This window comes from Suricata suricatta, chromosome 5 (assembly GCF_006229205.1).
Source record: "Suricata suricatta isolate VVHF042 chromosome 5, meerkat_22Aug2017_6uvM2_HiC, whole genome shotgun sequence".
Taxonomy (NCBI): Eukaryota; Metazoa; Chordata; class Mammalia; order Carnivora; family Herpestidae; genus Suricata; species Suricata suricatta.
The window spans coordinates 85,130,002-85,145,515 of NC_043704.1; the positions used below are offsets into that span (position 1 = coordinate 85,130,002).

The following is a 15,514-nucleotide window of genomic DNA, read 5'->3' on the forward strand; positions in this document are numbered from 1 at the left end:
GTCAGGCTCCATGCTGACAGCATGAAGTCTGCTTAGGCTTCTCCCTCTCCATCTCTCTCTGACCCCCACCCCCACTCACTGACATGCTCTCTCTCTCAAAACAAAAAAACTTAAAAAATAAATAAATAAATAAATAAAGTGATTAAAATGTTGGATTTTATGTTTTATGAATTTTTTGAATTTATTAGAATAAATAAATTCAGTAATGTTGCAAGATACAAAACCATTACACAGGGGCGCCTGGGTGGCTCAGTCGGTTGAGCCTCCAGCTTCGGCTCAGGTCAGATCTCACGTTCGTGGGATCGAGCCTCGCGTCAGGCTCTGTGCTGACAGCTAGCTCAGAGCCTGGAGCCTGCTTCCAGTTCTGTCTCCTTCTCTCTCTGCCCCTCCCCCTCTCATGCTCTGTTTCTCTCTGTATCAAAAATAAATAAAACATTAAAAAAAAGTTTAAAAAAACAAACAAAAAAAAACCCATTACACAAAAATTTGTTGTATTTCCATACACTAATAACATACTATCAGACATGAGAAATCTGTAAAACAGTCCATTTATAATTGCTTCAAAAAGAATAAAATACCTAGAAATAAATTTAAGCAAGGAAGTGAAAGACTTGTATACTGAAAACTGAGACATTAATGTCATAAATTTAAGAAGTTACAAAAAATAAAAAAATATTCTGTGATCATGGTTTGGAATAATAAATATTTTTTAAATATTCATACTACCCAAAGCAATCTACAGATTCAATGCAATCCTTACCAAAACTCCAATGGTAATATTCATAGAAATAGAAAAGACAATCTTAAAATTTGTATGGAACCACAAAAGGCCCCGAATTCCCAATGCAATCTTGAGAAAAATGAACAAAGCTAGGGACATCACACTCCCTGGTTTCAAACTCTATGACAGAGCTATAATAATTAAAACAGTATAATTACTGGCATAAAAACAGACACATTAATCAGCAGAATAGTGAGCCCAGAAATAAACACATGCATATTTGGTCAATACATTTACAAGAAAGGATCCAAGAATATATAATGGAGAAAGAACAGATGACTAAACAGTGCTGGGAAAACTAGAAAGTCACATGCAAAAGAATGAAACTGGACTTTCATATACCATACACAAAAATTAATTCAAATGGGTTAAAGATATGAATATAACACCTGATATTATAAAAGTTCTAGAAGAAAACATAGGTCATAAGCTCCTTTTTTAATAATTTTTTTAAGTTGATTTATTTATTTTGAGAGAGACAGAGAGCACATGTACAGGGGAGGAACAGAGAGACAGAAAGAGAAAGAAGGAATTTCAAGCAGGCTCTGCAAGGTCAGCACAGAGCCCAACATGGTGCTTGAACTCACAAAACTGAGATCATGATATGAACTGAAATCAAGAGTTGGATGCTTAACCAACTGAGCCATTCAAGTGGCCCAGGTGGTAAGCTTCTTAACATAAGTTTTGGTAATGGTATTTTTAATCTGACACCAAAAGTAAAAAAAGCAAAAATTAGCAAGTAGGACTATATCAAACTAAAAAGCTCCTGCACAACATAGGAAACAATCAATAAGATAAAAAGGTAACCTACTGAATGAGAAAAGATATTTGCAAATCACATATCTAGTAAGGGGTTCATATTCAAAATAGATAAAGAATGCATACAACCCAATAGCAAAACCAGAAATAATTCTACTTAAAAATGGACATTTTTCCAAAGACATACAAATGGCCAAACAAGTACATGAAAAGATGCTCAACATCATTAATCTTCAGGAAAATGAAAATCAAACACAATGAGATATCACCGCACACCTATCAGAATAGCTAGTATCAAAAAGACAAGAAATAAGTTTTGGTGAAAATATGTGCACTCTTAGTAGGACTGAAAATTGGTACAGCCACTATGGAAAACAGTTTGGAGGTTTCTCATAAAATTAAAAATAGAATTACCGGGGCACATGATTGGCTCAGTCAGCTAAGGATCTGACTTTTGATTTTGACTTAGGTCACGATGTCACAGTTTGTAGATTCAAGCCCTGCATTGGGCTCTGCACTGACAAGTTGGAGCTTGCTTGGGATTCTCTCTCTCTCCCTCTCTCTTCCTCTGCACTTCCCCTATTGGTGCTCTCTCTGTCAAGATAAATAAATAAACATTAAAAAATAGAGTTATCATATGATCCAACAATTCCACTTCTGGGTATTTAAAGGAATATAGATGAAAATGAAAAATGAAAACACTAATTTGAAAAGGTAATATGCATCCCTATGTTCACTCCAGCACTCTTTCCAACAGCAAAGATATGGAAACAATCTAAGTATCCAATGATAGATGAATGGATAATAAAATTGTGGCATATATATGTATGTATATAATATGGAATATCATTCAGCCTTAACAAAGAATTAATCTTTGTCATTTGCAACAGTATGGACGGACCTCAAGACTTGAGGATCTTATGCTAGGTGAAATAAACTAGACAGAGAAAAATAAATATTGTATAGTATAATCTTTTATTTGCAGGCTTTAAAAAAAAAACAAAAACAACAAGATCATAGATGCAAAAAAAAAAAAAGAAAAAGAAAAAGATTAGTAGTTGCCAGAGGCAGAGAGTAGTTGCCAGAGGCAGAGAGAGGGTAGGAGAAATGGGTGAAAAGGGTCATAAGATTTAAAAAAGTTTTTAACTAAAATATAATTTAAACAGGGGCGCCTGGGTGGCTCAGTCAATTAAGCGTCTGGCTTCTGGCTTCAGCTCAGGTCATGATCTCATGGTTGGGTTCAAGTCCCACATTGGGCTCTGTGCTGACAGCCAGCTCAGAGCCTGGCGCCTGCTTCGGATTCTCTGTCTCCCTCTCTCATTGACCCACCCCTGCTCGTGCTGTCTCTCTCTGCCTCACAAAAATAAATTTAAAAAATAATAATAATAATAATTTAAACAAAAATTTTTAAACATAATGAAATCCAGAGTCTCCATAGTCTCCAGTATTTTTCACAATATCCAGCACACAATCCAAAATCACTAACAATATGAAAAAAAACAGAAAAACTTGATTTACACTCAAGCAAAAGGGCAAAAAAGTGTGACCTCAGGATACCCTGGACATAAAAATTAGCAATGATTTTTTTAAGTTTATTTATCTATTTTGAGAAAGAGGGAGACAACATCAGTGGGAGAAACTCTGCTCTATGAAAGACACTGTTAAAAGAGTTAAGAGACAAGTCCAAACCTTAGAGAATATGTCGGCAAAATATATATTGGAAAGAAGACCCTTATCTAACATATACCAAATTTTCTTAAAACTCAACAATAAAAATAAATAAAAATAGGGAGATTCATGAGATTCTTTGACAGACTTCCAGTGTCACCATTCTGTCACTGAAATTGTTCTCAAGAAACTAAATGACCCATTGGGAAAAACCAGGGCTCTTAATGTGGGTGATGCTATGGGCTTGTCATATATGGGCTGTTTATTACATTGAGGTATATCTCTTCTATACCCACTTTGAGTTTTTACCATGAAAAGATCCTAAATTGTATCAAATGCTTTTTCTACATCTACTGAGATACATGTATGACTTTCATCCTTCAATCTGTTAATGTGTATCATACTTGATTTATGGATGTTCAGCCATCCTTGCATCTCAGGGAGAAATCCTTCATGATGATGAGGTATAATCCTTTTAATATGCTATTGAATTCAGTTTGCTAGTATTTTGTGGATGCTGTCCCATTATGATATCTCCTCAGCCTGAGTATTCAGGGTCCTCCAACACAATGTATGGTCCCCTCACACAGAGTTCCCAGTCAATCTTCATTTTCCTTCATTTCCAATCAAGAATGGGCAGGTAAGAATCATCAGATATTTAAGAAAAATCTATGGCATGGAAGAAAAACACCATGGGAAGCATAGAAAGAAATTGTCCTTGTAGGAAATAGCAAGAATTAAGAGAAACAAAGAAAACAATTTTAAAAGTATGCTCTGACTGAAATAGTCTTTGGAGAGCCAAATATTTCAAACTTATTTCTTGTTTGATACACTGGGATTGTCAAACTTTGGAACAATAAACCAAGATTTGGAGTAGATAAAAGCTATGATCTTCCTGCATTTTGATCAAAACTTTATGGCTGATAGACCCTTAGGAACACTGTCATATATCCTCAGAGATACAAATACTCTAATGATTGCTGTTATGATCAAATCTAAACTAAGATATTAAAGGGGCACCTGGCTGGCTCAGTCAGTACAGCATGAGACTCTTGATCTCAGGGTCATGAGTTCGAACCCCACACTGGGCAGAGGGACTACCAAAAAAACCAAAATGAACAAACAAATCCTAAGATATTAAAAAATTTAGATGAGGGGCACCTGGGTGGCTCAGTTGGTTAAGCATTTGACTTCAGCTCAGGTCATGATCTCACTGATCGTGGGTTTGAGCTCTGTGTCATGCTCTGTGCGGACAGCTAGGAGCCTGGAGCCTGCTTCATGCTCTGTCTCCATCTCTCTGCCCTTCCCTTGTTGCACACGCGCTCTCTCTAAGTATAAAATAAAACATAAAAAAATTTTTAATTAAAAAAATTTAAATGAAATGTTTGATCGCTATTAGAGAAAAATTAACAGGGGCACCTGGGTGGCTCAGTTAGTTAAACATCCAACTCTCAATTTCAATTCACATCATGATCTCACAGTTCGTGGGTTCAAGCCCTGCATCAGGCTCTGCACTCATGAGATTCTCTTTCCCCTCTCTTCCTCTCTCTGCCCCTCCCCGACTCATACATGTGTGCACACACTCTCTCTAAATAAATATTTTTTGAAAAAAGAAAAATTAACAAAAGTGACTCAAAAAGTAGTAAACTAAATAGAATAAACTGAAGTGGCAAAGACCTACATTCCCAGTTTTTACCAATGAATGAAAGAAAGAGAGGGAAAGAGGAAGAAAAAGAAACCAGGCCCAAAGAGATTTACTTGTTAAACTTCTATAAAGTCATGAAGTGACAATTATTAAGTTATTTAAATTCTACAAACTTCATAAAAAGATAGGAAACTTCCCAACCAAATATAATATATTAGTAAGTTTGAATTCAAAATTTGATTAAGAAAATAGTATGTCCTGGTCACGTAAATATTACCCACTGAGGTCTCAGCATAACTGGCAGGGTAAGAACCTCTGAAAGTTCAATCCTCCATAAAATCAGTGAAAACACTTGCAAAAATTGTCAGAATTTATTTAGTCAAGAAAAACTATTAGATCTTGGTTAGAAGAGTGAGCTTTGTGGCATTTTAACTTATCCTGCTCCCATCTCCTGCTTCCTAGCTCTTCAGCAGCTTTGAAAAAACCACAATCCACATTTAGGTACGGGAGGGAGCAAAACAGACCTAAAGCTCTTTCAGAGGCTCAATTCCAAAAAGGAATCAGTATTTGATCTTTTTCCTGGTTAAGGCCCTACTCAAATGGTTTGTCATTATCAACAAACAAGAAGGAAATGATTCATCATATACAAGGGATTCTCAATAACATTAATTGCTAATTTCCTATCAGAAACCACGGAGCCAAAAGGAAGTGAGATGACATACAAAGTGCTAAAACATTTAAGCTATCAACCAAGAATTCTATATCCAGCAAAATTACCCCTCAAAAATGACGTAGAAATTAAGACATTTCCAGATAATAAAAAAAGTAAGACAGTTCTTCTCTAGCAGATCTGCCCTACAATTAATACAAAAGGAGCTTTTTTCAGACTGAAATAAAAGGATACTAGACAGTAATAAAATAAAGAACACCAATAAATGTAACTACATAAGTAAATATAAAAATGGTATAAATACATTGTTTTTAATTTATTTTCCACATAGTATAAATAACAGCTGCATAATTCAGTAATTATAAATCTACTTTGGCAAGCAAATAAAATTATAATGATGTAATTTGTTGAGGCACCTGGGTGGCTCAGTCAGTTGAACACCAACTTTGTCCAGGTCATGATCTCACTGATAGTGGGTTCGAGCCCCGCATTGGGCTCTGGGCTGACAGCCCAGAGCCTGGAGCCTGCTGTGAATTCTGTCTCTTCCTCTGCCCCTCCCATGTTCATGCTCTTTCTCTCTCTGTTTCTCAATAATAAATAAATGTTAAAAAAAATTTTTTTAAGATGTAATTTGTGACATAACAGCATAAGAAGGTGAGTGGAGTGGATCTATAGAGGAACAAAGTTTTGTATACTACTGAAATTAAGTTGGTATTAACTGAAACCAGATTGTTATAAATTAAGATGTTAATGGTAATCCCCAAAGCAATCTAAAATACACAGCAAAAGAGCTGACAACTGATATTTTCTATAGTAGAAAATATCTGCTCTTTCCTTGCTGCCACCTGGTTCCACGGAGGGAGAGGCTCAGGTGAAATCAAGATTCAGCTTCACTAGGGGCATCTGGGTGGCTCAGTGAGTTAAGTGTCCAACTTCAACTTAGGTCATGATCTCACAGTTCACGAGTTCGAGCCTCACATTGGGCTCCATGCTGCCAGGTCAGAGCCTGGAGCTTGCTTTCGATTCTGTGTCTCCTTCTCCTTGCCTCTCCCCTGCTTACACTCTGTCTCTCTCCATCAAAAATAAACATTAAAAAAAAGGGTTTTTTTAAAGATTCTGTTCTACCCATAACCTACCACCAGGGCTGAGGAGGGCATTGCTGCTGGACGTGTAAATACTGTTTTACAAGAGGTGCTGAAGACCACTCTCATCTATGATGGCCTAATACATGGAATTTGCAAAGCTACCAAAGCCTTAGATAAGTGCCAAAACCCTCTCTGTGTGCTCACATCCAACTGGGATGAGCCTATGTATGTCAAGTTGGTGGAGGCCCTTTGTGCTGAAGACCAGATCAACCTGATTCAGGCTGATGATGACAAGAAGCTGGGGGAATGGGTAGGCCTCAGTAAAACTGACAAAGAGGGAAAAGCCTGTAAAGCAGTTGTGTCGTGATTAAGATCTATAGTAAAGAGTTCAGGCCAAGGATGTCATTGAGGAATACTTCAAATGCAAGAAATGAACAAATAAAAAACATGGTTCTTCTTCCTCAAAAAAAAGAAAAACAGAAAGAAAAGAAAATACCTGTTTAACACAAAAGAAAGGAGTGATGGAGGATTGGAGGATAAAAAAAGACGTAAGATAAATTAAAAAGAGTGAAATGTATAATTCCTACCTTATTATTAATTATATTAAATGTAAATCATTAAACTCTCCAATTAAAAGATAGACATTAATGAACAAAGAAACATGATGCAGTTATATGCTTTATACTGTGGACACACTTCAAATTCAAAAACACAAATAGGTTAAAAGAAAATGGAAAAAGATATACCATGCAAAAGGTAATGAAAAGAGCTAGAGCAGGCTCCTCCTTAGGCGACAGCCATGGTGGGTCAAGAGGATGCGGTGCAGCACGAAATTCACCAGGACTGGGTGAACCGGGAGTACACTGAGGTCATCACCAACAGCATCAAGAAAATCGTAGACTCGTTCGATATGTCTTGTGGTTCAAGACTTGCAACACTAAACAAGAAATTGACAGCCCTCGAACGGAGAATAGAGTACATTGAGGCACGGGTGACAAAAGGTGAGACTGTCACCTAGAACCGGGTCACACCGCTGCTGGGAAGCTGCTTTACAGAGACAGGCCTACGTGGGACAGGCCCCAGCAGCCTCCGCTCCTTCCTCTCTCCATACAGAGCAACAGGGCTTGTTCTTGTTTTCCTTTTTTCAAAAGCGTGGCCTTTGGGCTCTGCCACGTACATCGGCGTGTGATGTGGCATGTGGGAAGACTCCAGGGGACCTCTCAGAAACAACATTAGGCATTTTACCTTTTAATAAAGTAACATTTTGTAGAACTGTTTGTCAATGTATTTGAGGCATGCAGAGCCAAATGCCTGGGACTCTTTGTTAAGGTCCTCCCCACCTCCTGTTTCTCTCTCTCTCTCTCAGAATTTCCTTACAGTTCTCATTGCCTCTGGGTTGGTTCTATAAACAGTCTTTGTCTCCTTTCCACCTTTGGTTGGGGGGAGGGGGGTGGGAGGCAGTCCTGGCTGAGACACTTATGCCCTGGCAAGGTGGCCACCAGAATGTTGTTGGTAACCTACCAGTTTCTTATCCTTTTGGGGAAATCAAGGCCAGGCCCCCACTTGGCTTGAAGGGACATTTTCCGAATTTTCTTTCCGTCACTTGGGGTGTCTTTGCCTCTCATATTTCCCTAATAAACTCCTCAACTTAAAAAAAAAGAAAAGAAAAGAGCTAGAGCAGTGATATTAACACCAGACAATATAGAATTTAAGACAAAAATTGTTACTAGAGGGGTGCCTTGTTGCCTCAGTCAGTTAAGCATCCTACTCAGTTTCAGCTCAGGTCATGATCTCATAGTTCATGGCTTCAAGCCCTCATTGGGCTCTGGACTGACAACTAGAGCCTGCTTGGGACTCTTTGTCTCCCTTTCTTTCTACCCCTCCCCCATTAACATGCGAACACACATCTGCTGCCTCGCACTCTCTCACTCTCTCTCTCTCTCTGTCAAAAATAAATAACATTCAAGAAAATAGTAAGTAGAGACAAAGAATGACATTTTATAACAATAAAAAATTTCAACCAAGAAAATACAAAATTTATAAACACATATGTATCTAACAGAGCTTCAAAATGCATGAATAAAAAACTGACAGAATTAAAGAAAGAAATAGATAATCCAACAGCACTAATTGGAAATTTCAATGGCCTCATTTTCAATAATGACAAAACAGCTAGACAGAAGATCAGTAAGGAAACAGAAGCCTTAAACAACACTGTAAACCAACTACACCTAATAGACATCTGTAGAATGCTCTACTCTGTAACAGAAAAATGCATATTCCACTCAAGTGCACATGAATATTCTCTAAAAGAGATGATATTTTAGGCCATAAAACAATTCTCATTAATTTAAGGAACTGAAATCATGCAAAGTATATTCTCTGATGACAATGGAGTGAAACCAGAAATCAATAACAAGAAAATTGGGGAAATTAAACCACACACTCCAAAATAACCAATGGGTCAAAAGAAATCAGAAAGGAAATTAGAAAATACCGTGTGATTAATAAAAATAAAAATACAACTTCTAACAATGTGGAACTGAGGCAAAGCATGACTCAGATGAAAATTTATAGCTGTAAATGCCTACATTAAGAAAGAAGTTAGGGGCACCTGGGTGGCTGTGGTTGAGCATCTGACTCTTGGTTTCTGCTCAGATCCTGAGTCCTGGGATTGAGCTCTGCACTGAGCCAGGAGCCTCCTTAAGATTCTCTCTCTCTCTCCCTCAGGCCCCTCTCTCCTGCTTGTGAAGTCTCTCTTTTAAAAAAAAAAAAAAAAAAAGGAGGAGGAGGAGGAGGAAGAAGAGAAGGAGAAGGAGAAGAAGGAAAAGAAAAAGAAAATATTTTTTAAAATAAAATAAATAAAAATAAGAAAAGAAGTTTGACTCTGCATATCTCTACACCCTTCCCTTCAGTGACTACACACAATAATCGAAAAATAGCATTTATAACATTTAAAAGCCTTTTCTAATACATGGTCATTTCCTGACTACTACATTTCTATGTAAAGAGTAATATTTTCATCACTTACATAGAAGATAGGACTGGAAACTCTGTCCCCTTCCTGTCTCTGTCCCACCTGATCTTCCCCAGAAGGGTGGGACAGGATTCTCTCCCTCACCCCACTCCATGCTCACACAAACTAGAAAGAAGGTAAGGTACCATAACAGTAAATTAACTGTACCAGGAAAGATTTGTTTGATAGGTTTCCAGTGTGGAGAATGTGAAGATCCAGGGCAAGCCAGACACTGGTTGGGGGAGGGGTAGAATGGAAAGAAGACAGGAGAACAAAGGGAAACAGATTTCCTAGTGTCTTTAGGTAGTGAATTCTCAAATGTCTGAAAGAAGACACAGAAGAAAGAAGTTCACAGAAATCATTCAACTCCAAATTTATCCTTGATTCTGTCTAATGAATGCTGTCTGGTATTTGACACTGAGACCATATGTCTTTCTAACTATGACAGTTAATTTATTATAAACTGTATTCCAGTGTATGAATGAATGATGCTTGCTGTTCTTAATTCCATTTTTCTTCTCATTTCCTTAACAGTCACTAAGCCCGTTACCTGAAGGCTAATCCTACTCTGCTATCTGACAGATTCCTCTCAGTGGTGTCCCTGCTTCACTATTCTTTATGTTCCTTTTATAAAACTCTTCACCTCTGAATGATCCAAGCATCTCAACTAAAAGATATGTCAAAAATTTTTAAAAATGCAAGCATAAATGAATTGCATCTTTAAAACAATTGAATTTGGGGAGCACCTGGCTGTCTCAGTCAGTGAAGAAAGTAACTCCTGATCTCAAGGCTGTGAGTTCAAGCCCCACATTGGGTATAGAGATTACTTAAAAATAAAATCTTTAGGGGCACCTGGATGGCTCAGTCACTTGAGCATCCAACTCTTGACTTTGGCTCAAGCCATGATCCCAGAGTCATGGATTGAGCCCCTCATCAGGCTCTGTGCTGAGCATGGAGCCTGCTAAAGATTCTCTCTCTCTCTCTCTCTCTCTCTCTCTCTCTGACCCCTCAACTGCTTGCCCTCTGTCTAAAATAAAATCTTTAAAAAATAGAACTTTTTGTAATTTATATAGAATCACTATTTTTTTCTATTCTTTTTTTAAAAAATTTTTAATGGTTTTTTTTTTATTCATTTTTGATACAGAGAGAGACAGAGCATGAGAGGGGGAGGGGCAGAGAGAGAAGGAGACACAGAACTGGAAGCAGGCTCCAGGCTCTGAGCTAGCTGTCAGCACAGAGCCCGATGCGGGGCTCGAACCCACGAACGTGAGATCCGACCTGAGCCGAAGTCGAAGGCTTAACCGACTGAGCTACCCAGGCGCCCCTAGAATCACTATTTTTAACAATATCCTTGTTCTGAGGATATTGATCTCGCCTCTAGGCTAATGACTGCCAAATTTGATTTTTTCCATACTAAATTTTAACTCATACTACATAATTCCAGTTGCTTACTGAACTTTCATTAGATGTCTCATTGTCACAGCACCAAAATACTTAAATGCCATTTGATTCCCACAGTTTCCAGTACCAAACCCTCTCATGGCCCTCCTGTATCTCACTTCTTGTTGGGAATCAGGACAGCTTTGCTGGTACCCTCATTTCAATAAGCCCATCATGAAAGCAACAACTTGAGCTTCTGCCTGAAGTTCCTCTCTCCACAAGGCTCAGCCTCAAATCTGCAGGAACAAGCTCTCCTCCTCCCCATTTCCAGTCACATATGATGAGGGAGCATAAGGCAAGCTGAGGACAAAGCACAAGATAGCAAACTCCCACCCCCAGATGGAATTCGTGTGACATTTCTCTGGCATTCCTGGCACACTTCGAACAAAGGACAGGACAGGAAAAAAAATGGTTAAACTAATAGAGTCTCCATCAGTTTACAAATATCTTATCAATAGCCTTACCTCCAGGAACTCCCTACTATCTTAATAAGAATGTTTTGCTAGAGGGAAAAACAACCCTGGTTTGACAATAGCTAGACCTCCAGTAATCTGTGAGTCTTCTTTTGTATATGGAAATCCCCTTAAGAAACTTCCTCTTAAAAATGAACTACTGGGGCCTCATCAAGATAAAACCTTCTGCAAGGAAAGGGGGAAGAAAACAATCAGCAAAACTAAAAGGCAATCAAAAGAATGGGGAAAGATATTTGCAAATGACATATCAGGTAGATAAAGGTTAGCATCCAAAATCTATAAAGAACTTCTCAAACTCAATACCCACCCTCCAAAAAAATTCAGTGAAGGGCAAAAGACATGAATAGACACTTCTCACTTTTCCAAGAAAGACATCCAGATGGTTAACAGACACGTGAACAAAATGTGCAACATCACTCACCATCAGGGAAATACAAGTCACAACCACTATGAGGTACCACCTCACTACCCTACAACCCAGCAACTGGACTACTAGGTATTTATCCAAAGGATATGTAAATGCTGATTTGAAGGAAACATGCATCCCAATATTTATAGGAGCACTATCAACAATAACCAAAGTAGGAAAGAACACAAATGTCCATCAACTGATGAATGGATAAATAAGTGGTATTAGAAGAGGGAGGAGGAGGAGGAGGAGGAGGAGGGGGGGGGAGGAGGAGAAGAAGACGACGATGACAACAAAATATATGTTATACATCATATATGTGTATATATATATATATTTATACAATGGAAATTTACTCAGCATTCAAAAAGAATGAAATCTTGCCATTTGCAACAACATAGATGGAACTAGAGCGTATTATTCTAAGCAAAATAAAGCAATAAGAAATGACAAATATCATATGACTACAATCCTATGTGGAATTTAAGATACAAAACCGATGAACATAAAGGAAAGGAAGCAAAAATAATTTTTAAAAACAGAGAGGGAGGCAGACCATAAGAAACTCTTAAATACAGAGAACAAACTGAGGGCTGCTGACGGGGTGCTCAGTAGGGGGAAGGACTAAAGGGCGAGCGGCACTGAGGAGGACACTAGTTGGGATGAGCCCTGGGTGTTATAAGTAAGTGACGACTCACTAAATTCTATTCCTGAAAAGTATATACATGTGTGTGTATTTATTTAAAAAAAAAAAAACTTCCTCTTGACTTTACTTCCCCCAACTCTACAGTATATAAGCAGTCACTCCTTACAACCCCCCAGTGCTGATCTTTCTGCCCATGGGTCCTGTCCCCATGCCTTAATAAAATCACCTTTTTGCACCAAAGATATCTCAATAATTCTTTCTTGGCCATTGGCTCTGGACCCCCATCACTCCAAAACCCCATGAACATCCAACCACAATCCGTATGCAGTCAAACCCTGTGACAGTTTATCCCACAGGCCTACATATAAACCTTTTTAGGCTTACAGTAATATCATTGTAAACAGTCTGTTCTCTCTTTCTCTCTCTACTCCCTCCTCTCTTTTTCTCTCCTTCTTTCCTCCCTCCTTATCAACTAAATTCAAAATGTCACATCAGCTTGTCCATTCCATTTACAGTCTATGTTATAGGAGTTCCCAAGGAAAATTAGATCCATGAGACTATATGAAGACTATATGAAGATATCTCTTCAACTATGTTCCTCCTCATTGGAAGTAAATGGAATAACTATGATTTGTGCTTTCAAGCAAGGTATGCAAGATTTTCAATGTCCATTCCCAGCTGATGAGCAATATTTTTGCAACAAAGGAAAAAAATGCAATTTCTTCATATTCTTTGTTAAAAGCCTTTATTTGTTTGTAGTCAGATCTTGCTTGGCTTTTTTACATTGCTATAAAGAACAAGGAGACTTTGGATTTCAGTGATAGTGGCCAAAGTAATTCAGATCATCCTCCCAAAAAAAAAAAACTGGAAAGAATAGATAACATACATTAAACATTGACTTGGATAGGTCAGGAGTGCTAACAAGATTAAAGAACAATTTATCTGAAATATTAGAGAAGTCAGAGATTCAAAGAGATTAGCCAGACATTGGCCTCTTTTGCCTTGATAGCATTTGCCAATTTGGGGTGAGGTGACTGAGACACTACACAGCGTTTTTTGACAGGCTTATGCAGCAAAGATGACAAAACTGATTCCAGGATTCCCAATGAGCTCCAGTAAACCATTCATCTTTGTACTGGTACTCCCAAAGAGCATTCTCTGTTAAGCTGGGATAACCAGAATGAAATTCCAACATCAGGTTCTCTGAGAAGTTTGGAAAGTATTAGTTGGATTAAAGCAATTCCACAGGTAGGTGTTTGTAGACATTTGGAAGAGGGGGAAGGGGAAATCCCCTATGGAAAAATATAACATTTCTCAAGTCCCAACTAATTTCTACAATTTCTATAATTTTTCAAATGAAATATCCAGCAGAAAATTAAGTATAAGCAAATACAAGAGAAGTCAAACAACAAACAAGAATAAGTATAAACAACAAATAGCTCTAAATTTGAACTGATCAAATATGAACTTAAAATAGCTATATTTTATTTTTCACTGAAAAGATTAAAAATGTTGTCAGTGAGCTAGAAACTATACCCAGTGCCCAAAATGTTTATAAAGAGTCAAAAAGAAATTCTAGAATTGAAAAAGAACCAAAATAGGAACCCAAATGGTGTGCTTAGCAGGATATTAAGCTCAGCTAATGAGAGAATCTATAAACTGAAAGATCAGGGAAAAAAAACCTTTAAGAATAAAGCATAGAAATAGAAAAGGATGGACAAAAAAAAAAAAAAACAGAATTCAGAGTTTGGTGATTTTAAGATATATCCATAAACTATTTGACATTCGTCCTCTCAAAAGGTAAAGTCCAATTTCTCTCCTCTAGACTGTGGACTGGACTTAATAATTCACCTCTAACAAATGAAATATGGTGGAAGTAATAGTGTAGGACTTCCAAAATTAGGTCATAGAAGGCACTGCAATCTTTTCCTTGCATTCTCTCTCATTTCACTTAATCTGGAGATAGCCAGGTACCATATCATGATACATGCAAACAACCTTATGAAACAAACCATCCACGTGGTGAGTGATGCCATTTTGAAAGATTCCCTTTAGCCACATAAAACCTTTAGATGACTACAGCTCTGGCCAACATCTCAACTGCAATCTCATGAGAGAGCTTGAGCCAGAATGAAGACTGCTGTGTAATTCTTGATCTAAAGACACTATGTTATAACTAATGTTTTACAGTTGTTTAAAGCAACTAATGTTGCTTTAAGCTATCAATTTTGGGGTGGCTTGTTACTCAGTCCTGGATAACAAATTCACAGAGTAAAAGATAGCATATGTAGTAAGAAGTTTTTACATGCATCCAACTGAAGTTTCAGAAAAGAGAAAACAGAAAACAGGGTAAAAATAATACCTGAAGAAATATGACTGAGAATTTTTCAAACCAAAAACAAAAATTCATTGGTTCATGAAGAAAAACTATTCCCAAGAAATGTAAACTAAAAAAACAAATAAATAAATAAAATCCACATCCAGGAATATTATAACTAAATTGCTGGAGAAAAAAAGATAAAGATAGAAAGTTAAAAGCACTACCCCCCAAAAATGACAGAGGTACAAAACTATACTGAGACACCTTTCTTCTCACCAGAATACAATGGAAGCCACAGACAATGAAATGGTCTATTTAAAGTGATAAAAGAAATCAGCTATTAATCTACAACTATATACATAGAGAATATACCCTTTAATAAAGAAAACAAAGATATTTCTGAGCAAACAAAAATTGTCTGTCATCAACAGGACTGCAATAAAGAAACAGTGGAAGTACTTCTTCAGGTGGAAGGAATATGACCACAGACAGAGGCATGGAAACGAAGAAAAGAAAAACAAAAAGAATAAAAACTTTAAAGAATATAGTGTTCAGTATTTAAAATGCATGTATAATTAAAATATATGAAAATAACACAGAAG

General features: G+C 37.3%; 2 pseudogenes; both read left to right on the forward strand.

Moving 5' to 3' along the window:
- Window positions 1–3,840: 3,840 nt before the first annotated feature.
- LOC115292498 lies at window positions 3,841–7,042 on the forward strand (annotated as a pseudogene).
- A 365-nt stretch (window positions 7,043–7,407) lies between these two features.
- LOC115291982 lies at window positions 7,408–7,743 on the forward strand (annotated as a pseudogene).
- The last annotated feature ends 7,771 nt before the right edge of the window (window positions 7,744–15,514 follow it).